We start from the raw sequence: 23,440 nt of genomic DNA, 5'->3' as shown, positions 1-23,440 counted from the left end.
CTTCTGTGTTACAGAATTTTTTCTATTACAAATGAATTTCTGCAAAAAAAATTACATTTGTAAATTTCACCTCTACTTTGCTTTAGTTCCTGTGAAATGCCTAAAGGGTTAAGAAACTTCCTGAATGCTGTTTTGAATACTTTGAGGGGTGAAGTTTTTAAAATGGGGTGAATTATGGGGAGTTTCTAATATATAAGGCCCTCAAAGCCACTTCAGAAGTGAACTGGTCCCTGAAAAAATAGGATTTGGAAATTTCTTGAAAATGTGAGAAATTGCCGCTAAAGTTCTAAGCCGTGTAACGTCCTAGAAAAATAAAAGGATGTTCAAAAAACGATGCCAATCTAAAGTACACATATGGGGGATGTTAACTAGTAACTATTGTGTGTGGTATTAATATCTGTTTTGCAAGCAGATACATTACAATTTAGAAAAATGCTATTTTTTGGAAATTTTCTATAAATTTTGGTGTTTTTCACAAATAACAATTTAATTTATCGACCAAATTTTTTTACAGACGTAAAGTACAATATGTCACGAGAAAACAATCTCAGAATCGCTTGGATAGGTAAAAGCATTCCGGAGTTATTACCACATAAAGTGACATGTCAGATTTGAAAAAAATCGCCTGCGTCCACAAGGCCAAAACAGGCTGTGTCCTGAAGGGGTTAAGTAAATTATTGGAGGTACGCTTTAAACACGACCAGTCACTACAACTATTAACCCAGGACACACAGATGATCACAAAACAGCTCTCGAAAACCACTGGTGAGCCAGCGTCTATATTATAAAACATGTTGTCCTGCACCCAAATCCTTCATCAGATCATAGACTATCATTTACAGCAGCCAAATCAATTTACAGGGAAGTTGCCATTCCAAAGAATTATGAGAATGGGCGACAGCTTAAAGGGCATCTGAGAAAGTCCTAAGAAAATAAATTTGTCCTACTGAGAGCGCCACTATAAATAACGCCTTATGTGTTCTGTCTTAGGCTGAATTCAGACGACCGTATTGGCCGTCATAGTCTGTGTGAAGGGTCCGTTAAAAAAAAAAAAAAATAGAACATGTCCCATTTTCACGGATCCCTCGATAGACTCAAGTCTATGGGGATCCATGAAAACGGGAGCCGCACGGGTGCAACTAAGACGTGAAAAATGTCAGTTTTTCACGTCCAAGTTTGCACGCGTTCGTGTGAATCTGGCCTTACACCTAAAGCAGGAAAAGCTCTTGTTTCGCTACTGCAGGTGTCTGACCTAAATGCTCCTCCACCTGTCTGCTGATCAGCTCTGCTCTTCCACACTATTTCATTCACAAAGAGTGTTAAAGTCACCCATTTTTACTTTGGGGAACAAAGTGGCAACTCCAGTTAAAAGGTTTCTTACAAATATTATCATCTTGACCTTTCATCTCATAAGGAAAAAAAATTACATTTCATCGGGGTTATACAACTACAAACATTCAGATGCAGGTATTTTTGTGGATAGGTTTGCTTCGTTTCATGTGGCCATTGTTTCTCGGCGAGATTCATAAGAAATTATTCTATTCGTAACCAACAGAATTATATACAAGATTCTCAAGAGAACATTGAATTCATTGCATTTGGGGAATTGAAGATTGCTTTGTAGTTATGCAACATGAACTTCTGTTCCCATCTAGAATAGCTGTGGTTCAGAAAGAGTGAAAATAAAAAGCTGCTCAGTGGAAAGAATTGGTGGATGACTTTTTTTTATAAAATAGATCCATGTGCACAGCGGCGGTCAGATTCTAAAAACATGACATCATTGGTGAGAATGTCAGGAGACAACGGCATAGTTTTCCTACTATATTTTCAGAAGGAATTCAGTGCTTGTGGAACGCTTGGCATGGAGTAGACCTACGATCTTCCTTTATCTCTTAAAAAAAAAAAGATCTTTAATGTAAAATGTATGGTGCGGTGATTGCAGGGTGTTCATAGACTGTGCCCGCACAATCATCAGGCGCTGGTAGGCAGAGGGGCTGTTACTGACACCTTCTACCCGGCAGCAAAGGTTGGGATTGAAGAAGACTTTGACGTCAGAGGGGTTCCCCAAGCAATTTATATTGATGGCCTATCCATAGGATAGGCCATTAATATCAAAAATTGGTGGGGCCTGACTCCAGCACCCCCACCGATCAGCTGACTGAAAGATCAACGGTGTTCCTTGCCGCACCCTCTTAAGTGTTTACCAGGCATAGTGCCGTACACTTCCGTAGCGGCTGTGCCAGGCATTGCAGCTCAATCCAATTCACTTGTATGGGACCAGATTGCAATCACAAACGCAGCCGCTATGGAAGTGTGCGGCTCTGTGCTTGTAAACTGTGAAATGACAAACGGTAGGTTAGTAGAAGCGCTATATAGCGCGAAACAGGCTGTAACCTCATTGGCTGTCTGCTGTCCTCCATTGCTTTGCCACATTAAAGAAGAATTTTGTACCAGTCGGATGAGTGCCGCTTTTTCATCTTCTCCCTCCACTACTTCTACTGTGAAATGGCTGCGGCAACTAACGGCACAGACCCATCAAGCAGCTGATCAGCAGTGGTGCAGTAAGGCCTAGTTTACACGAGCGTGATATACGTGCGTGCGACGCGCGTGCTTTTCACGTGTGTCATACGCACCTATATAAAGTCTATGGGGGCATGCAGACGGTCCGTGAGTTTTGCTCAGTGTGAGTCCGCTGAAAAAAACTCACGACATGTCCTATCTTTGCGCATCACGCACCCATTGAAGTCCATGGGTGCGTGAAAATCACCCGCACGGAAGCACTTCCGTGGGACGCGCGTGATTCGCGCAACAGCTCTCAAACTCTGAATGTAACCAGAAAAGCACCACGTGCTTTTCTGTTTATAAACATCCAAACGGAGTGTCATCATGATGGCGGCTGCGCGAAAATCACGCAGCCGCGCATCATTCAGGGCTGACACACGGAGCTGGTAAATGCCTTTTGCGCACGCAAAATGCAGCGTTTTTTGCGTACGCAAAACGCACACGCTCGTGTAAATGAGGCCTAAGTCAGACCCTCACCGACGTGATATCCTAAACATAGGCCATCAATAAAAAAAAATGCCCGGAGAACCCCTTTATGGATAGAGGGAATTTATTTTCACTTTTCTTTATTTTTAGGATTGTATATCTATTTGAGGCCTTGTCTTTTGCGGGACGAGTTATGGGCGTACTTTTGGAGTATAACATTTAATTTATGTCTAAAAAAAATAAAATTGATAAAAGCAATTCCGTTATTCTTTTACGCCGTTCTTGTCCCCCTTAAGGACACCAGTCTACTGTGCAGCTTGTTATGCATCTTCATACTCATCTTTTTTTATTTTCCTTTCTTACAGTTTGTCAACTTTAATTTAACAAAAATTAGATACAGTGAAACCCCTAAAAGACCACGTCTCTTGGAGAACCCCTTTTTCAAGATCAGATTTTCGTAACAGATTTTCAATTCCTTTATATTTCATGTATATTGGCCTCTTTCAGAGGATTGCCCCATATTGCAATGCGATTTTGGGTGGCCAGCTCAAAAGAGGTTTCACTTTATTTAATCATGTTTATCGTAGAAGCACTTTTTTTTTTTTCTCGTTAACTTTGGTAAATGATCTTTACTTTAACAATAATGTAACATCATGTTTCTATATATTTCACTATTGCATGTACATATAAAACGAACAAGCATCTTTACTACACAGCAGCTGTCGATCACCACACTGATCAGTATGCATGGGCTGGTGAAAACAAAAAAAAAAGGGATGTCCCTCTTTTTGTGGCAGCAACACAATCAATATTACTTCCAGTGCTAAAGCGGTCTGATGGGGCCTAATTGTACACTAATGCCGGGCATTAGCGCATCAGTGTGACTGTCAATTACATTCCCGCTCGCGATCACGGTGATGTTCATGTAAGGCATTCTGTGGGATTTACCTATAAACTCCTACATTCAGTCTGCAGCCGGATGTAGATGCTACTGGCCACTTCGCCTGGTGGAAGAGGCAATCAGGGGAAACTCATTCTTCGAAAAGCTGGGGGGGGGGTCCAGATTTGGTATCCCCACCCATGCCATGCGATGAGATGAGAAGATCTGGGGCACCAGTGACCAGCAGAATGGGAAGAGAGTCAAAATTGAAATATCTACTTTTCAATTTTCTGCTAATAAAACTATTTGTAGGAGATTATAAAACCCCTTTATAAAAGGGAGGAACATTAGATATTGTTGGTCCTGGATACATTTCAGTTCTTTACATAGAAAAAAAACTGGGATTGCAAGACTATCTACTGCTCTTTTCTTGGAACCTATATTAAGACCAACCTTGGCGATTAACATGGGACATTTCTGGTTCCAAAACGGAGCAGTGTGACCTTAGTAGTTGCCCAATAGACTGCACTGTAACACTGGATGACCATGGAGGGGCAGAAGAAACACCAATGGGGTCATAGAATTAAAAAATGTTAAAATCTTGATGCCTAGTCTTCGCTTTGGAATGCTTTTCATGGATCTGCTGGAAGCAGATAAGTGGTAAAATACGGGAAAAACTGACAACAGGACAAAGATATAAAAAGAGACCATTGTATCTGATGTCATTTATCTTAAAAGGGAATGTATCTTCAGAAAAGTACCTTTTTTGTTTAAATCAAATTTTTATGCTAAAGGAATTTTCCCCAAAAAATTTACTGAGCGTGTGGGAAATGGCCTAAAATAACCCATAAATCCGCTACCACTGGGTTGGTCCTCGGCGCTCTTTGCTTACCTAGCTGCAGCAATAGACTGACACTTCCTGTTCCGTAGAGATCACTTCTCAGCAGTCATCTCATTATCATCACAGGCAGGAATACAATGAAAGGCAACACATACAGTGAAGGAAATAAGTATTTGATCCCTTGCTGATTTTGTAAGTTTGCCCACTGTCAAAGACATGAATAGTCTAGAATTTTTAGGATAGGTTAATTTTACCAGTGAGAAATAGATTATATATATATAAAAAAAAAATAAAGAAAAAAAAAAGAAAAATCACATAGTCAAAATTATATATATTTATTTGCATTATGCACAGAGAAATAAGTATTTGATCCCCTACCAACCATTAAGAGTTCAGCCTGTTCCATACCAGTTACACGCTCCAAATCAACTTGGTGCCTGCATTAAAGACAGCTGTCTTACATGGTCACCTGTATAAAAGACTCCTGTCCACAGACTCAATTAATCAGTCTGACTCTAACCTCTACAACATGGGCAAGACCAAAGAGCTTTCTAAGGATGTCAGGGACAAGATCATAGACCTGCACAAGGCTGGAATGGGCTACAAAACCATAAGTAAGACGCTGGGTGAGAAGGAGACAACTGTTGGTGCAATAGTAAGAAAATGGAAGACATACTAAATGACTGTCAATCGACATCGATCAGGGGCTCCATGCAAAATCTCACCTTGTGGGGTATCCTTGATCCTGAGGAAAGGGAGCGCTCAGCCGAAAACTATACGGGGGGAACTTGTTAATGATCTCACGGCAGCTTGGACCACAGTCACCAAGAAAACCATTGGTAACACATTACGCCGTAATGGATTCAAATCCTGCAGTGCCCGCAGGGTCCCCCTACTCAAGAAGGCACATGTACAGGGCCGTCTGAAGCTTGCAAATTAACATCTGGATGATTCTGAGAGTGATTGGGAGAAGGTGCTGTGGTCAGATGAGACTAAAATTGAGCTCTTTGGCATTAACTCAACTCGCCGTGTTTGGAGGAAGAGAAATGCTGCCTATGACCCAAAGAACACCGTCCCCACTGTCAAGCATGGAGGTGGAAACATTATGTTTTGGGGGTGTTTCTCTGCTAAGGGCACAGGACTACTTCACCGCATCAATGGGAGAATGGATGGAGCCATGTACCGTCAAATCCTGAGTGACAACCTCCTTCCCTCCAACAGGACATTAAAAATGGCTCGTGGCTGGGTCTTCCAGCACGACAATGACCCGAAACATACAGCCAAGGCAACAAAGGAGTGGCTCAAAAAGAAGCACATTAAGGTCATGGAGTGGCCTAGCCAGTCTCCAGACCTTAATCCAATCGAAAACTTATGGAGGGAGCTGAAGATCTGAGTTGCCAAGCGACAGCCTCAAAATCTTAATGATTTACAGATGATCTGCAAAGAGGAGTGGGCCAAAATTCCATCTGACATGTGTGCAAACCTCATCATCAACTACAAAAAACGTCTGACTGCTGTGCTTGCCAACAAGGGTTTTGCCACCAAGTATTAAGTTTAGTTTGCCAAAGGGATCAAATACTTATTTCTCTGTGCAAAATGCATATAAATATAGATAATTTTGACAATGTGATTTTCTGTTTTTTTTTTTAAATATAATCTCTCTCTCACTGGTAAAATTAACCTAGCCTAAAAATTCTAGACTGTTCATGTCTTTGACAGTGGGCAAACTTACAAAATCAGCAAGGGATCAAATACTTATTTCCTTCGCTGTATATAGAGAACACAGGATCTACAATTGACAATAGGTGATGGACACAGCTCCCCTCCTATCCCTTCCTGCAAAAGTGACCTCTGCACAAGTCACAGAGCATGCCCATAACACTCAGTCAATGATGTGGCTGCTGTAAAGCAAATCTTTAAACTGGAATTCACATAGTGCAGCAGAAGCTCAGGCAAGATGTCCATCCCATAATCATGTACAGAAAATATATATAAATGAGGGAAAAAAAAAAAAAAATCAAATTCCAAACATTAAGAACGTATAATCGCAGTTTTGTTTTCGGGCGTTCAGTTAGACTTTAATGAGCGTTTTCAACCAAATCCAGCAGTATATTCAAAAGAAATATAAAAGAAAGACTTATACTTCACCTTCCTGATGAATCCACTTCTGGCTGTCACTCCAAAAACTGCAGTGGTGTTTTTCAAAAAACCGCTGTATGTGAAACCACCCTAAACAGCCTTCTGATCGGGATTAAGACTGGCCACTCTAGTGACCGAGTAAATATTTGGCAATGTAAGTACAGAGAATAACTGGTGCTGCAAGGATATCTTGCCAGAGGTCTCACTGCCCAAAATACTACCCTTTTTTGCTGGCATACAGTAAAACCAAGTTAAACCAATATAGTTATGGTGCCAAAAGTTCACAGATTCTGACCTGACACAAAATGTGTCAAGTGATAGACAAACACAGTGCAAATGATGACGTATCCAAATAGATATTCTAATTGCACCAGTGATTCCCTTTCAGAACTTGTTATTCAACCTAAAAATAGAATGATTTCATACTCTGCCATGTGTCAATGTGCCGGCATGGCCAAATACAACAGAAATCTTGTAGAGACAATAGTTCATATTACATGTCCACATTGCCTTTTAAAACATCTTTTTAGAATAAGGGGAAAACGGAGGGCGAGGTATTACCTGAATGAACTATCAATAGCTGCTGGGCTTATAACACCCCAAGAGGGGAGAAAAAAAATATATCTTCATGTCTAGTTCATGTCAAGTTAAACACCTACGTTTGACATATTCGCAAGGAAATACTCCCAACATACATGTTAAATGTAGGATATGATAGATGGCCTAACAGCGGCATCTGTCCCTACAGACTAGGGCTGGGCGATTTTGCCCAAAAAAATAAAAGCAAAAAATGTAAGTCTTTTTTCAAACTTATGGGCGATTTGCAGTTACAGAAGCAGAATAGAATGCGAGCTACGCCGTTTTCTTCTTCATAGGTCGGGAATCACATGAGTCAGCCGGAGCACAGAGATGTAGAACAGGGTTTAGGGGGCCCTGTTCTAGAGATAGGTGCAGGTCCCAGAGGTGGGACCCGCATCTGACATATCCTGTGGACATGCCATAGATGTCCCTGATGGGGAAATCCCTTTAAATATGTCCCAAAGATTGGGTGGGCAGCCAGCCCCTGCCAACCTCCAAAGGAAATCCGCAGGTAACTTTTTATTGTTTGTTTTGTTTTTAACAACTTTAGGCCTTGTTCACATAGAGTATTTTGCAGGCAGAAAAAAATCTGGAACCTACAGGAATTTTGAGGCAGATTTTGACCTGCCTGCTCTTTTCTGCCACGGTTTTCGCCCGTGGCCGTTGAGGCAAAAAAATGCTTGGAAACTAGCGCCGCTGTTTTTCTCTGCCTCCTATCGATTTCAATGGGAGGTCAGAGGCTGTGCCGCTGCAAGAAAGTACATGCTGCTTTGTTTCCCAGCGAGCCACTAAAAGCCGCCCTGAGAAAAAAAAAAAAAGACTTCTCCCATTAAAATCAGTGGAGGGGTGATATCAGCTGTTTTTTGCCATAGATTCGGACGCGGTTTCCAGATCAGAATCAGCGCCAAAAAAACCTTAGATCTGTTTATTTACAGGAGTCCCGTATCTGCAATGACAACAGAACTCTTTCTGAGCTTGGTGGTTTAAGTGGCTTGTGAACTAAGTGGAGTTCTAAAACCGGCGTTGAAAAGAGGAGTTGAAGCCCCAGTAAGTACTCTTCTTTTTCTTTGACAATTGTTCGCTGTTTTGGTGTAACTTGGATAATGGATAGCAAGATTGGAGGTTTTCTTCAGTGCACAGTTTGTCATATGTATACACGACTGGAGCCGGAGTTCCAGGGTGAATATCTCTGTGGCAGATGTGAGCATGTTGTTCACCTGGAAGCTCGTATTAGAGATCTGGAGGAGCAGAATGCAACACTGAGGAGGATAGACAATTTTGAGCGGAGCTTGCTGCTCACAGAGCATGCAGTTAGTGGGTTAGAACTGGAGGGTGAAGACATGGGTGAGCAGGATCAGGTAAGTAGCTGGGTTAATGTAGTTAGGGGCAGTAGAAAGGGGTCAAAGACAAGGAAGGCCGATCCGGTTTCTGGCATTCCAAGCAAAATTGCCAGGTTGGGTGATGATGCGAGGGTGTCAGTCTCAGAAAAGGCAGCCCTAGTGGATACTGATCTCCCTAACAGCCGGGAGAACAGCCCAGCTAGTAGTCGGCGGGATGGTAATGCAGGCAAGCCAAGACAATTGATAGTTGTAGGGGATTCTATAATCAGGAAGACGGATAGAATAATTTGTCGCCAAGACCGCCTCAACCGAATGGTTTGCTGTCTCCCTGGTGCCAGGGTTCGGCATGTGGTGGAACGGGTGGACAAATTGCTGGGAGGGGCTGGTGATGATCCAGCTGTCGTAGTCCATGTCGGTACCAACGACAGAATTAATGGTAGGTGGAGGAGCCTTAAGAATAATTTTAAAGAACTAGGCTACAAGCTGAAGGGAAGGACCTCCAAGGTTGTATTCTCAGGAATACTGCCTGTGCCATGCGCATCACAGGAAAGACAGCGGGAGCTCAGGGAGTTAAATGCATGGCTGAAGTCTTGGTGTAGAGGAGAAGGATTTGGGTTCCTAGAGCACTGGGCTGACTTTTCATTGGGGTACAAACTGTATTCTGCAGATGATTTGCACCTAAATGGAAGGGGGTCCGCTGTGCTGGGGGAGAGAATTCTAGCTGGGGTGGCGGAGTATTTAAACTAGGGCTGAGGAGGGAGGTCAATGTAGAAAAAAAAGGGGTAGCCAGGTTAGAGAGGGGTCAGACTATATTGGTGGGGGGAGAAACAGAATGTGGGGAGAGGACTAGACAACAAGATAAGGAGATCCTTTCGTTACAAAACATCAGTGTAAATAAAAAGGACCGATTAATGTCAAATCACATTTCTGATAATAAAAGTGAAAAACTGAAAGGCAAGTTAAAGTGTATGTTCACAAATGCCAGAAGTCTAGCAAGCAAAATGGGGGAGCTGGAGGCCTTGATACTGGAAGAAAATATAGATATAGTTGGTGTTGCTGAAACATGGCTGGACTCTTCACATGACTGGGCTGTAAATCTACAGGGTTTTACACTTTTTCGTAAAGACAGGACAAATAGGAAAGGTGGTGGTGTATGTCTGTATGTGAGAAGTGATATGAAGGCGAGTGTGAAAGAGACAATAGTGGGTGAAGACTGTGAGGAGGTTGAAACCTTGTGGGTGGAACTAGAAAGGGAGGTAAACACTGAAAAAATTACTTTTGGTGTAATCTATAGACCCCCCAATATAACTGAGGAGATGGAAGGTCAGATATATAAACAGATGGAGCGGGCTGCACAGGCGGGTACTGTAGTGATAATGGGAGATTTTAATTTCCGGGATATTAATTGGTGTCATGGTTCGGCTTCAACTGCAAAGGGGAGACATTTCCTCAACCTGTTGCAGGAAAATTTTATGGGCCAGTTTGTGGAAGACCCGACTAGAGGTGAAGCTCTGTTGGATCTGGTCATTTCTAATAATGCAGATCTTGTTGGGAATGTCAATGTTCGTGAAAACCTCGGTAACAGTGATCATAATATAGTTACATTTTACCTATACTGTAAAAAACAAACGCAGGCTGGGAGGGCAAAAACATTTAATTTTAAGAAAGCCAATTTCCCCAGGATGAGGGCTGCAATTCAGGATATAGACTGGGAAGAACTAATGTCAAATAATGGAACAAATGATAAATGGGAGATTTTCAAATCTACTTTGAGTTATTATAGTGCAAAATTTATTCCTACAGGTAATAAGTATAAACGACTCAAATTAAACCCCACATGGCTTACACCTTCTGTGAAAGGGGCAATACATGACAAAAAAAGGGCATTTAAAAAATACAAATCTGAGGGTACAGCTGTAGCCTTTGTAAAATATAAAGAGCTTAATAAAATCTGTAAAAATGTAATAAAATTAGCACAAATACAAAATGAAAGGCAGGTGGCCAAGGATAGTAAAACAAATCCTAAAAAATTCTTCAAGCATATAAATGCAAAAAAGCCAAGGTCTGAACATGTAGGACCCCTAGATAATGGTAATGGGGAGTTGATCACAGGGGATCAAGAGAAGGCAGAGTTACTAAATGGGTTCTTTAGCTCTGTATATACAACAGAAGAAAGAGCAGCTGATGTAGCCGGTGCCAGTGCTGTTAATATATCAGTTGATATACTGAATTGGATGAATGTAGAGATGGTCCAAGCTAAATTAAATAAAATAAATGTGCACAAGGCTCCGGGACCAGATGGGTTACACCCTAGAATTCTTAAAGAGCTTAGTTCAGTTATTTCTGTCCCCCTTTTCATAATATTCAGAGAATCTCTAGTGACTGGTATAGTGCCAAGGGACTGGCGCAGCGCAAATGTGGTGCCTATTTTCAAAAAGGGCTCTAGGTCTTCCCCGGGTAATTATAGACCAGTAAGCTTAACATCCATCGTGGGGAAAATGTTTGAGGGGCTATTGAGGGACTATATACAGGATTATGTGACAATAAATAGCATTATAAGTGACAGCCAGCACGGTTTTACTAAGGACAGAAGTTGTCAAACTAACCTAATCTGTTTTTATGAAGAGGTGAGCAGAAGTCTAGACAGAGGGGCCGCTGTGGATTTAGTGTTTTTGGACTTTGCAAAGGCATTTGACACTGTCCCCCATAGACGCCTAATGGGTAAATTAAGGACTATAGGTTTAGAAAATATAGTTTGTAATTGGATTGAGAATTGGCTCAAGGACCGTATCCAGAGGGTTTTGGTCAATGATTCCTTCTCTGAATGGTCCCCGGTTATAAGTGGTGTACCCCAGGGTTCAGTGCTGGGACCACTATTATTCAACTTATTTATTAATGATATAGAGGAAGGGATTAATAGCACTATTTCTATTTTTGCAGATGACACCAAGCTATGTAATATAGTTCAGTCTATGGAAGGTGTTCATGAATTACAGGCAGATTTAAACAAACTAAGTGTTTGGGCGTCCACTTGGCAAATGAAGTTTAATGTAGATAAATGTAAAGTTATGCATTTTGGTACCAACAACCTGCATGCATCATATGTCCTAGGGGGAGCTACACTGGCGGATTCACTTGTTGAGAAGGATCTGGGTGTACTTGTAAATCATAAACTCAATAACAGCATGCAATGTCAATCAGCTGCTTCAAAGGCCAGCAGGATATTGTCGTGTATTAAAAGAGGCATGGACTCGCGGGACAGGGATGTAATAATGCCACTTTACAAAGCATTAGTGAGGCCTCATCTAGAATATGCAGTTCAGTTCTGGGCTCCAGTTCATAGAAAGGATGCCCTGGAGTTGGAAAAAATACAAAGAAGAGCAACGAAGCTAATAAGGGGCATGGAGAATTTAAGTTATGAGGAAAGATTGAAAGAATTAAACCTATTTAGCCTTGAAAAAAGACGACTAAGGGGGGACATGATTAACTTATATAAATATATTAATGGCACATACAAAAAATATGGTGAAATCCTGTTCCTTGTAAAACCCCCTCAAAAAACAAGGGGGCACTCCCTCCGTCTGGAGAAAAAAAGGTTCAAGCTGCAGAGGCGACAAGGCTTCTTTACAGTGAGAACTGTGAATTTATGGAATAGCCTACCGCAGGAGCTGGTCACAGCAGGGACAGTAGATGGCTTTAAAAAAGGGTTAGATAATTTCCTAGAACAAAAAAATATTAGCTCCTATGTGTAGAAATTTTTCCTTCCCTTTTCCCTTCCCTTGGTTGAACTTGATGGACATGTGTCTTTTTTCAGCCGTACTAACTATGTAACTATGTAACTATGTAACTAAACTTCACAACATTGGACTAAGGATCCTTTAACACAGGCAGATTTGCGCCAGGTAAACTGACATCAATTGACAATACAGCACGTCAATTGGCGCTTATTTGCTCCATTCAAATGAAGGAATTATCCTAACTTATGGGGAGGAATGATCGTTAATACGATAGTTTGTTGGCTGATCGCAGCCGTATTCACACAAGGCAATGATCGGAAACTAGCGCTCGTTCGCCCGATCATTGGCTCATGTAAAAGTGCCTTAACAAGTGCAAGAAAAAAAAAACATTTAATTTGTGTTGTGCCATAAAATAAATCTTAGGCTGCTTTTACACATTTGTATTACGGATGCAACGCTTGGACCCCTTGCGGTTCTACTAAGCTGTACTCTTGATTACTATAGAATTCTTTACTGAACCAACTTGCGTCACTAGAGCCATGATGGGTAATACAGAAGCTAAAGTGCAGCTGTAAAGGCCCTTTTACATAGGCCAATGTTTGTACAAACGCTCGTTTTCAATTATTACCGTGTAAACATGGCAGCGATCAGTCGTTTGTCAGCTGTTCGGATCTTTTATGTGGCAAGAAAAATGTTCGCTTGTCAGAAGCAGATATCCCTGTGAAACCGGTGATGTGCTGCCGACAAGATGCAAATGTATGGGGACAAAGATCATATTAACAATTGTTCATCACTATATATTTTGATCCATGCGGTGTTTTAATGAAGTAAACGAGCGCCGATCGACAGGCTGTGAAACCGAGTAGAAAATCCTAGAGACCGTTCAGAAACATAGAATTTGTCGGCTGTGTACAGAAACTTAAAAGGGTAACTAAACTTTCAAAACATTTCTGACATGTCAGAAGTTTTGATCAGTGGGAATCCGAGCACCGAGACCCCCACCGATCACCAAAATGATGCGGCTGATTTGATTGGCTTTTCTCTGAAAACCGATGTAACGGCGTACAGGCGTATAAACTTTCTATCGAGTCCGTACACTGTTACATCGGCTTTCAGAGAAAAGCCAAATCAGAAACCAAGCGGCTCAGTGCTCACCCGAGCTCTTCTGCCTCCTCGTTTTAGCGATTAGTGGGGGTCTTAGTGGTCGGACCCCCACCGATCAAAACTTCTATACACTATAACATGTCAGACATTTTCTGAAAATTTAGTTACCCTTTAAATAGGAAAGCTAGCTTGGGTAGACTGGACTTTCTCTGCTCAATCCTTTTTACCTTAAGAGTCAAGTGACAGAAGAGGTGTCAGACAGCAACTCATATTCCACTATGCTAAAAATGCATGTTATTGTGCAGAATTGACAGCAGGTGGCGGATAATACACGTAAAGGCTATGTTTTTGTTTTCTTTAATAAAAAAAAATTGTTTGGTGCAACTTTCAAATTAGTTTTTATTAAAAAGTTAATTTTACTTGTTGAGATACAGCCGCTTTGTGTCCTATATACAGAGCAGCTGTATCGTTCGCTAAGACCGTGGGACTGATGGATTCAGTGTCAGTCCTGTGTGACTGACACGCAGGATCCACCTGTAATTGATGACATAAGAACTCATTTTTTCATGTTTTCAGTACGGGACAGTAGTTCCACGGAGAGGCAAGGACTCCTAGCATCGTACATAACTATGATGCTAGGAGCCCGGCTCCCTGCACTGAGTTCGGTCCGGGACTTCCGGCCGAAATACGACCGTCCATTACGGACGTTAATGTGGTCGTGTGAACCCAGCCTTATGAAGATGTGAACAAAACCTCACTAGTTTAGTAATGTCCAATCTCCTGGCTAATCCAATATGTGCTGTCACACTGATCATGCTAGTGAAAATTGCGTCCCAAAACGTTTATTACCGTACTTTTCGGACTATAAGACGCACCCAGGTCTTAGACAACAGAAAAGAGGAAAAGTTTCCATATTTTACTACTTTTACAAAGAAAAAACTATTTGTTAAAAAAAAAAAAAAAAATTGTTCTGTTTCACCACATTCTGAGAGCCATAACTTTTATATGGTTTCATTGATTGAGTGGCGGGAGGGCTTATTTTTTGCGGGATGAGCGATAGGTGCCAATAAAAACGATTTTTTTATCACTTTTTATTTCATTTTTTAGCGCTATGGTCACCAAAAAACAACGATTCTGGTGCTTTCATTTTTTGGGGTTTTATGCCGTTACCGTGTGAATCAAATGCTATATTGTAACAGATCGGACTTTTACAGATGCAGCAATACCAATTTAATTATTTTTTTTCCATTGTGTTTGGGGAAAAATTGGAAAAGGGTTTTTGTTTTTTTAACACATTTTATTAGTTCCTCTAGGGGACTTGAACCAGCGATCATTAGGTCGCTGGTACAATACATGGATGAGTTACGGAAACAGCATAACTCGCTGAGCTACACTGTTTCCGTAACGCCAACTGTAGTGAACGGAAGTTACAGAAGCAGCGTAGCTCAGCCAGTTACGCTATCTCCGTAACTTGGCCATGTACGCCGTTTTCGTAGCTACAGAGTTCCGGAAACAGCGTAGCTCCCGGTGCCACGCTGTTTCTATAACTCCCATTCACTTCTATGAGAGTAACGGAAAGAGTGTAGCTCAGCGAGCACTCGGCTGTTTCCGTAACTCTCGACCACCTAACCAGGAAGTGGCTGGGAGACAGCGGAGCAAGATAGAACATGGTTTAGGGGGCCCCGTTCTAGAGATAGGCCCAGAGGCAGGACCCGCATCTATCTTTATGAAATATCCTGTGGTCGCTATTTACCGCGGCATTTAACTAGTCAAACGGCCCGGAACAGCGGGATCGCTGTTCTAGGCCATTAAAGCAGCGTGTCAGCTTTAAAACACAGCTGACACCGGCAGTGTATCGAGCAGGCTCAGCGAGTGAGCCCGCTCCAAACATCAACCCCCCCTACATGGTCGGGAAGGGGTTAAGAAGGGAAGCGGTCATGGGTCCCTTAATTTCCGACTATAAGACGCAGGGACTTCTTAGCAAGATTTATTCTTGCTAAAAACGGCATCTTATAGTCCGAAAAATACGGTATTTTAAGTTATGAGCTTTTTTCCAAATATGCAAATGAGGCTATGCTAGACAAGTGGGTGTCAATGCCAGGGATTCTCCTGGAGTGGAGCCTCCTCACAGCCTCTGACCCTGTCCTATCAGCATGAGGCTGCTTCACACACAGTATGAGAGACTGAGGCTGGAGGAAAGGGGGATCACTTCAAATAGCCATATCTCCGGCTGTACCTAGAACACTGTAGTTATCAGCAGTAAAGTGCCTATTAGTTTAGTTTGGAGATAGGGAATTAATAAACTAGTGACAGATCTTCTTTAAGCAGAAAAATACCATACAACACCCCTTATAGACGTATATTTAAGGCAGACAAATATAAGTTGTAAAACATCAGGTCTCACTATAAGACAGATTTAGGGAGCAATGCAATGAAGGGAAAAACTTTGATTAGTTGACACGATTACAGAGAGCAAGAAGCAGCTTTGTTAAAAGGAACCAGTAGAACAAATGCTTTAAAAAGTAAAGACCAAAGTTTATGATACAATAATTAGGCCCTTCTCCCACAGTGCGTGTTAGACGCCACAAAAAACGAGTCAAAAACGCTTGATTTAAGCCTACCATTGACATCAATGGGAAAGCGCGACGTTAGTGCTTATGACAAGTATATTTATTAATTAAAACCGTCAGGTCAATTCTTTGGCAGGTAAAACGGGCCTAAAATCCATAGTCAATGGGAGTCCAGTTTAAAAAACTCAAAAACGCGCCGAAAGCGCGCACAAAACCCGTAAAAAAAAAACATGAAAACGCTTCAAAAATGTCAGTAGCTTACAAAGCACTTTACAAAAATGCTAGCGTTTTTTGACACTTTTACATGTCTGTTTTTTTTAGCGCCGTGTGAACAAGGCGAAGCCTTTGAGAATCCTCCAACGTGATGGGCCCACATTGTGTGGTTTTGTTGCCTCTGAAACGCTGCCAAATAAACGCTACTGAAAAAAACGCAGGCAATTTTTAGCTACCCGTGCGTTTTTTACTAAGTGTTTCAGCTGTAAGCCTATAACTAGTCATTTCAAAACCAGATTACAGATAAAACATTTAAAAAGTGCATGCATTATTTCAGATGCGTCTGTTCCAGCAGCATTTGAAAGAACATGAAAAATGCAAAATAACGTGACCCCATCCTAGGGCCGGGTTCCCACACAGCGTAAACACTGCAGAATTTCCGCAACGGAATTCTATGCAGAAATTCTACAACATTCACAGTAGAAGCAAATCTCAGCCACACGCGGCGGAAAAAAACAACCCCCAAAAAAAAACCAAAACACTCGTGTGGAAAGTGTTCTGCAGTGCAACTTTCAAACTCCCAGCATTACAATTGATACTGCGTATTCTGTGCGGAGATGCTGCGTGTTGTTTGCCCATAGACTTCAATGGGGAGGAGAAATTCTACAATTAAAATCGAACGTTGAGTTATGTAGCTGCTAGTGTAGGAATCCCACAAAGGAATCATAGTAAAAACCGCAGAAAAACCGCACGTGCACACAAAATTTTGTACAATCAATGCTTTATACTAAATGCGCAGGTAAAACTGCTGTGGAAAATCCTCAGCAATATGCGCAGAAAAAACGCTGCCGACTTCTGGGACTGATTTACCTGCGCTTTTTTGAAATTCTGCTGCAGATTTTCTGTTGCAGTAAGTCTGCAGCATCTCATGCCTGTGTGAACATACCCTTATAGTTACCTGTAGAAACAGCCGCAGTTATAGCCAATACTGAATAGACTAGAAGGGGAATTACAGCTTTACGCCAGTTTCCTGGCCCTAAAAAATTACAAATCATGGCGCACGCAATATTTGTATCATTTTTGCCATTATACACTGCTCACGACAAATTTACTGTTGTTTACGCCTGACGTCTTTATACTACAGCTTTCTCTCCACTACAGCGACAAAGGCGATAGGCCGAAATGTCAGATTAGTCGCTTATGCACGTGTTGTAATCTCTTTTCCTATATGAAATACAACGTATATATTTTTTCTGAATCGCTGCAAACCCGCCGCAAAAAATGCAACAACTGCTATTTGTTGCAGGATTTACCTCCCCATTGAGTTCAATGGGTAAAACCCGCAACAAATAAGCAGCGTTTACGCAAATATAATTGACATGCAGCGGAATAAAATTCTGCACCGCAGGTCAATTTGAGCGTTTTTTCCGCTCCGTATTTACTCAGCACGTGGATGACATTCGGTTTATCTCATCCACTTTGCTGCTACTGTATTTGCAACAGATTTTCCGCAATTAATTCTGTTGCGGAAAACCCGCAGTATTTACACAACGTGTGAACTGATCGAATACAACAGAACGTTTTCTAAAGACTGTTGGTGTAATAGGACTAAATCCAGACTGCTTAAATAAACTGCTTTGTTTTTCTGTTAACATTACATTTAGGGCTGGGCGATTTTGCCAAAAAATTTAAGCTAGATTTTTTTCAACCCTATGGCCGATTTTCGATTTGAATCTTTATTTTGTTATATAAACTTAAAAAAAAACACAAAACCACACAAGACAAGCCTCGGTGGTGAGGAGGTACTGCTAGTGACAGCAAGTCGCATGGTGGGTGGCGGAAGATCCGATTGGCTAGAGGGGAACAGTCAGGTACAGTGAGGCACCTGGGGTATGGAGATGTGCTATGAGGGGCCTCAAGGCACTATGTTGGCAGGGAGAGGTCCGGCAGGTAGGGAGGCATTACCAGGACTGCAGGGCACATGGTGGGTGGGTGAGCTACATCAGGAGCAGTGAGGTGACTATAGGGATGAGGAGACAGCAGCAGAGGCACATGGAGGTGAATGATGAAAAAAAAATAGAGGAAGACTGCCATTTAAGACTTTTTTTTTCTAATAAAAAGGTAAGTGTATTTGGTGCAATTTTGTAATTTGTTTTTATTTAAAAATTTGTCTTACTTTTTGAGATACAGCTGTTCTGTATTCTCTATACAGAGCAGCTGTATCTAGCACTAAATCTTGTACCTGTCAGAACCACGTTACTTACTGGTTCAGCGAAAGCTGGTTGATACTCAGGATCCACCTATAAATTATGAACTTAGACGTGATGTCAGAGACACGCAGGACCCGCTAACCTTGAACCAGTCGGGTCCGCAGGACTGACACATTCAGGGCTTAGCGAACGATACAGCTACTCTGTATAGAGAATACAGAGCAGCCGAATCTCAAAAAGTTAAAATAATTTTTAATAAAAACTAATTATAAATTTGCACTAATCACACTGACTGAACTTATGAAAAAAAAAATGCCTTTTAAAGGTTTACATAGGCTTTAAGCTAACCTGAGGCAAACGTATGCTAGTAGCAGGAACAGCAAAGTATTAGGTGGCGAGGTGCAACAGGGATACAACGAGGGAACGGATTTATGCGTGTGCTGGTGCACAAACAAATGTTAAAAAAGGCTGTCATATTAGCTAACCTGGGGCTCTAAAGAACAACTCCAATAGCCACTCAAATCCTGTAAAAAGGCCGAAAGAATTAGCCATGCCTCCCATTACCTTATATACAAATATCCAGCCTGCCCTCTCTAAGGGTATGTTCACACGCAAACTCAAAAACGGCTGAAAATATGGCGCTGTTTTCAAGAGAAAACAGCTCCTGATTTTCAGACGTTTTTGTAGCAACTCGCGTTTTTCACGGCATATTTTACGGCCGTTATTGGAGCTGTTTTTCAATGGAGTCAATGAAAACCGCCTCCAAAAACGTCACTAGAAGTGACATGCACTTCTTTTTCACAGGCGTCTTTTTACGCGCCGTATTTTGACAGCGACGCGTAAAATTAGGTCTCGTGGGAACAGAACACCGTAAATCCCATTGCAAGCAGTGGGCAGATGTTTGTCGGCATAATGGAGCAGTTTTTTCAGGTGTAATTAGAGGCGTAAAAGGCCCGAATTACATCTGAAACCACTGCGTGTGAACATACCCTAACCCTGCCCACCAATCTCAGCTTACAACCCCCCCCCCCCCCCCCCCATGCCCTCGGCTGGCAGCCTAGGACTTAACAAGCTGCAAGACAACAGAAGCCTAAAAGATGCAGTACGGACATGCCGTGCCAGTACAGCGGAGCATTTTGTCGGGCAGCCACAGGAGGTAGGAGGTAACAGCATTGCATCTCTGCACGGAACGCTCCTGACGCGGAAGACACACGTGGGAGGACCTAATTAATCGTCATGCGCCATTGGTTACCAATATACAGGTATAGTACTTATACCATACTCCTGCACACTAGCATCCCCTCCTGACGAAGGGTGGGAAACGCGTGTCGAGGTGCTATTTCTCAGAGACCGTCAACAGCCACCATGCCAGCCTCAGGTAAATGATATGCAACCATGCAACTATGTCTCATAATGATGTATGTTAACTAATATAACAGGGATATGCCTATACTTGGATAGACTGATACTATATAACTCTGCACTAGGTTGTAGACCTCAAAACTCCTACTTTGTGGTGCTATTTACCTGTTGTTATTATGCATTGTTACAACATATAGGCTATGGTGGTGAATTGATTATCTCGGAATGTCTGATTTTAAGTATGTATTCCATCTGTGGAACAATGAAATTATCTTGGACTTCCATATCTCTGTATGAGAATTTTTTCTTGTGTATACATTTACATGAGACGTATATAGGTTTTCTGGTAGGAGGTAACAGCATTGTTATATGTGGTACGCTGTCTCCTCTCACAAGTAAACGTCGGAAGAGAGCGACGAGGCGGCAGGGCGGTGACTAGGTTGAGCTTTGTCCTGTAGCTCAGCCCGACGGCACTGTTATTAAACCGATTCAATGATTCTGTCTAAACACAGAATCGTCAGAGGTAAATTAATTTGATTAATCCCCCAGCCCTAATTACATTGTATAGCAGCAAGTGTAAGAGATGCTGCATTAGAACACTATAGGTACGCGCCTATATAGCAGGACGATGTGTAAGGACATGCACATTACTCACTAGGAGAGACATAACAGAGATACATTTCATCTGTATTAAAGGGGCACTAAACCCAAAGGTCTATTGATCCCCATTTGTGGAAGAGGAGAATACAATCTAGTGTTCCCGGTAAGCAGCCATATTAGGCCAGGGCTACACCTAGACTTTTTGTAGTACTAGATAATTCTAACTATTGAGTGACAGGTGTAGTCCAACATAGCATGCAACTCAATGTATTAATTTGGACTTCAGCTGTAGCTCAATAGTTAAAATCAGTTATGTAGTACTACAAAAAAAGTCTAGGTGTAGCCCTGACCTTAAACTGGAGAAGGCTAATGTAGTGCTCTTCTATTGCAGAGATCCTAAGGCCGGATTCACACGAGAGTGCTCGGTCCATATGTCCGCATTTCCCGGGCCGAACACACTGCAGGGACCCGGGCTCCTATCATCATCTATGACGCTAGGTGTCGCTGCGGGAAAACTGTCCCGTATTGTAATCATGTTTTCAGTACGGGACAGTAGTTTCACGGAGAGGCAGGGACTCCTAGCGTCATAGATAACTATGACGATAGGAGCCCGGCTCCCTGCAGTGTGTTCGGCCCGGGAAATGCGGCCGACCTACGGACCGTATATCACAGACCAAATGCGCTCGTGTGAATCCGGCCTAAACCTATGGCTTTACAGCTGTGGTGAGACTATAATTCCCAGCATGCCCAGACTGTATGCAGCTTTCATATCAAAATGGGAATTAAAGTGTACCTAGCTTTTCAGAATACGCTGCCATGGGCGTGTACATGAGGAATAACACTATTTCTGGCCATTATATGACTTGTATTGCTTTTTTGCTTTGTTTTTTTTAGCAGTTTTCCCCTCTGCAGGCTCTCTCTCCAATTGTCTGTTTTCCCATGAGCTAGTGGACGGAGCCTAACTGCTATCATGTCTTCAATGCACTGCACACAGAGGAGGAGAATCCTGCACTCCTATCTCGATCACAGATAAAGAAGTTGCAGCAGCATGGAGGGGATTACACAGTAGTAGTGAGCAGTGTAGCTGAGAATCCAGCACTGGGGTGAAATAAAACACTTACCAGGAAGCTGAAGCACATCTGTGTGTCTCTCTCACTCTGCTCCCCCCTTCATAGACTTGTATAGGCAGCGTGTCAGTGTCTTCCCCCACCCCCCTCAGTAGACTTCTATTGGCAGGCTGTGAAGAGACACACCCACACTTCATGCAGTCCATCGCCTCTGTATCTAGGGTGGATTTAGCTTGACAACAGGGGGTGGACAGCAGATTACAGGAAGGGCGACACCTAGTGGCAGTAACGTCACACACAATTTGCATGGATAAAACTACATTTTGTCAGTAAATTAGAGTTGATCTATATCAGGTATACTATTAGATTAGCATAGGTTGTTTGAAAAGTTAGAGCAACAGGTTGCAGGCACCGTTCTACAAGGTAGCAGATAGGAAAACTAAAAAATCCCAGCCCCCATGATCACTACTTTATATCATTACATAGTAGGACAATGTTGAATAATGGCTTTGGCATAACGATCTTTTCACTCAAGAAGTTGAGACACTCAGTTGTGCATCAATCCCATCATGCAACTCGAGTTCCACAATCAACTTGCACTGAACATAAGTTGTCTGGCAGCACGCGACTTAAAGGGACAGTAACGACACAAGCCAAGTGACCTGATCACAAAGCACAGGTAGCGATGGAAACCTGGTCCACATTCAGACTGGACTGGCTTGTCCTATGACACAGGGAGCAGCACTAGAAACACACAAGACAATAATATATATACAGTGTACACCGCAGGCGCCTAGGATACTCACAGATGACCTAGTGAGCACCAGACACAGGGTCACACCCTCTGCCGGGCTCCCGAATGTCAATAAGGGGCTTCTCCCTGGCTGTTGTCTATCTGCTGACGGTTCACTACACGGGGATCCTTTCTTCTCTTCTCCTTCCCAGGGCTTTTGTCCTCTCCAGTCACTTCCGGGGTGTCTAGAATTCCGTGATACTGTTGGAGTGCCCCTCCTTTCCTGTCACTCCCGTGTGTCTCTGGTAAAGGGTCACTCCGGGGGGTCCCTGTTCTCTCTTACGGGTCACTCCGGGCGGCTCCTCCCGTCTCTATGGTGTTCTCGGTCCCAGAGGGATCACTTCCGGCGCGTAAGATGACGTCACTCGCTCAGCGACATCCGTGGAACTGGAGAGCTTGCGGGGAATGCACTCTATCGTAAAGAGGGCTAGAACGGTCAGTGTAGTGTACTGCTAACTCATGGGCTCCCCCGAGTGGTGGCATAATGAATAACACCTGAGTATGTACATAGGGTGGGCGGTGTCCTACAGAATGTGACACATGAACAGGACTTGTAAACTGAGGAGGGGGCAGCAGTTTAGTGAGGACGTGTATTATAGCACATGGGCAGGAAACAAAAGGCATGTAACGTGGGAGCTATTGTATCTTTTCATTGCCCCACATGCATTATGGATAAGTGTTAGAAACAATGAACCAGATTTTCATCAGTCAGAACCAATTTTTAATCAGATCCACTAATAATCTAATGGGTATGAGACAGCCCAAGGGATTGGAGGGGTGGTTGGATTTCAACCCTCCAGATCTTTTATTTTAATGTGAGATAAGCGGCACCAGAGGTTTCTGACAGTCACCTATACGTCTTCCCCAATTGAAACACCATGTTTTTTGCGTTCATAGCGACATCGCTTTTTGATTCTTTGATGTCGGCTCTTCCTATCGTAAAGCAGAATTCACCAAGCGTTGGATTGTTCACCCACTAATAGGGAACGTGAGCTGGGTTTAGACCGTCGTGAGACA

General features: G+C 42.5%; 1 protein-coding gene across 1 annotated transcript in view; it reads right to left on the bottom strand.

The window, feature by feature from the left end:
- LOC142759277 (calcium-binding protein 39) overlaps positions 1 to 22,801 on the bottom strand; it is a 53,466-nt gene extending 30,665 nt beyond the window's left edge. Inside the window, exon 1 of the mRNA XM_075861287.1 lies at positions 22,437 to 22,801. The gene's annotated coding sequence lies outside the window, so the exon portion shown is untranslated. The remainder of the gene's footprint in view (positions 1 to 22,436) is intronic.
- Positions 22,802 to 23,440: the final 639 nt, after the last annotated feature.

This window comes from Rhinoderma darwinii, chromosome 4, assembly GCF_050947455.1.
Source record: "Rhinoderma darwinii isolate aRhiDar2 chromosome 4, aRhiDar2.hap1, whole genome shotgun sequence".
In the NCBI taxonomy this organism is placed as follows: Eukaryota; Metazoa; Chordata; class Amphibia; order Anura; family Rhinodermatidae; genus Rhinoderma; species Rhinoderma darwinii.
The sequence above is the reverse complement of the archived record's forward strand: the minus strand, read 5'-3'. Positions and strand labels throughout refer to the sequence as shown.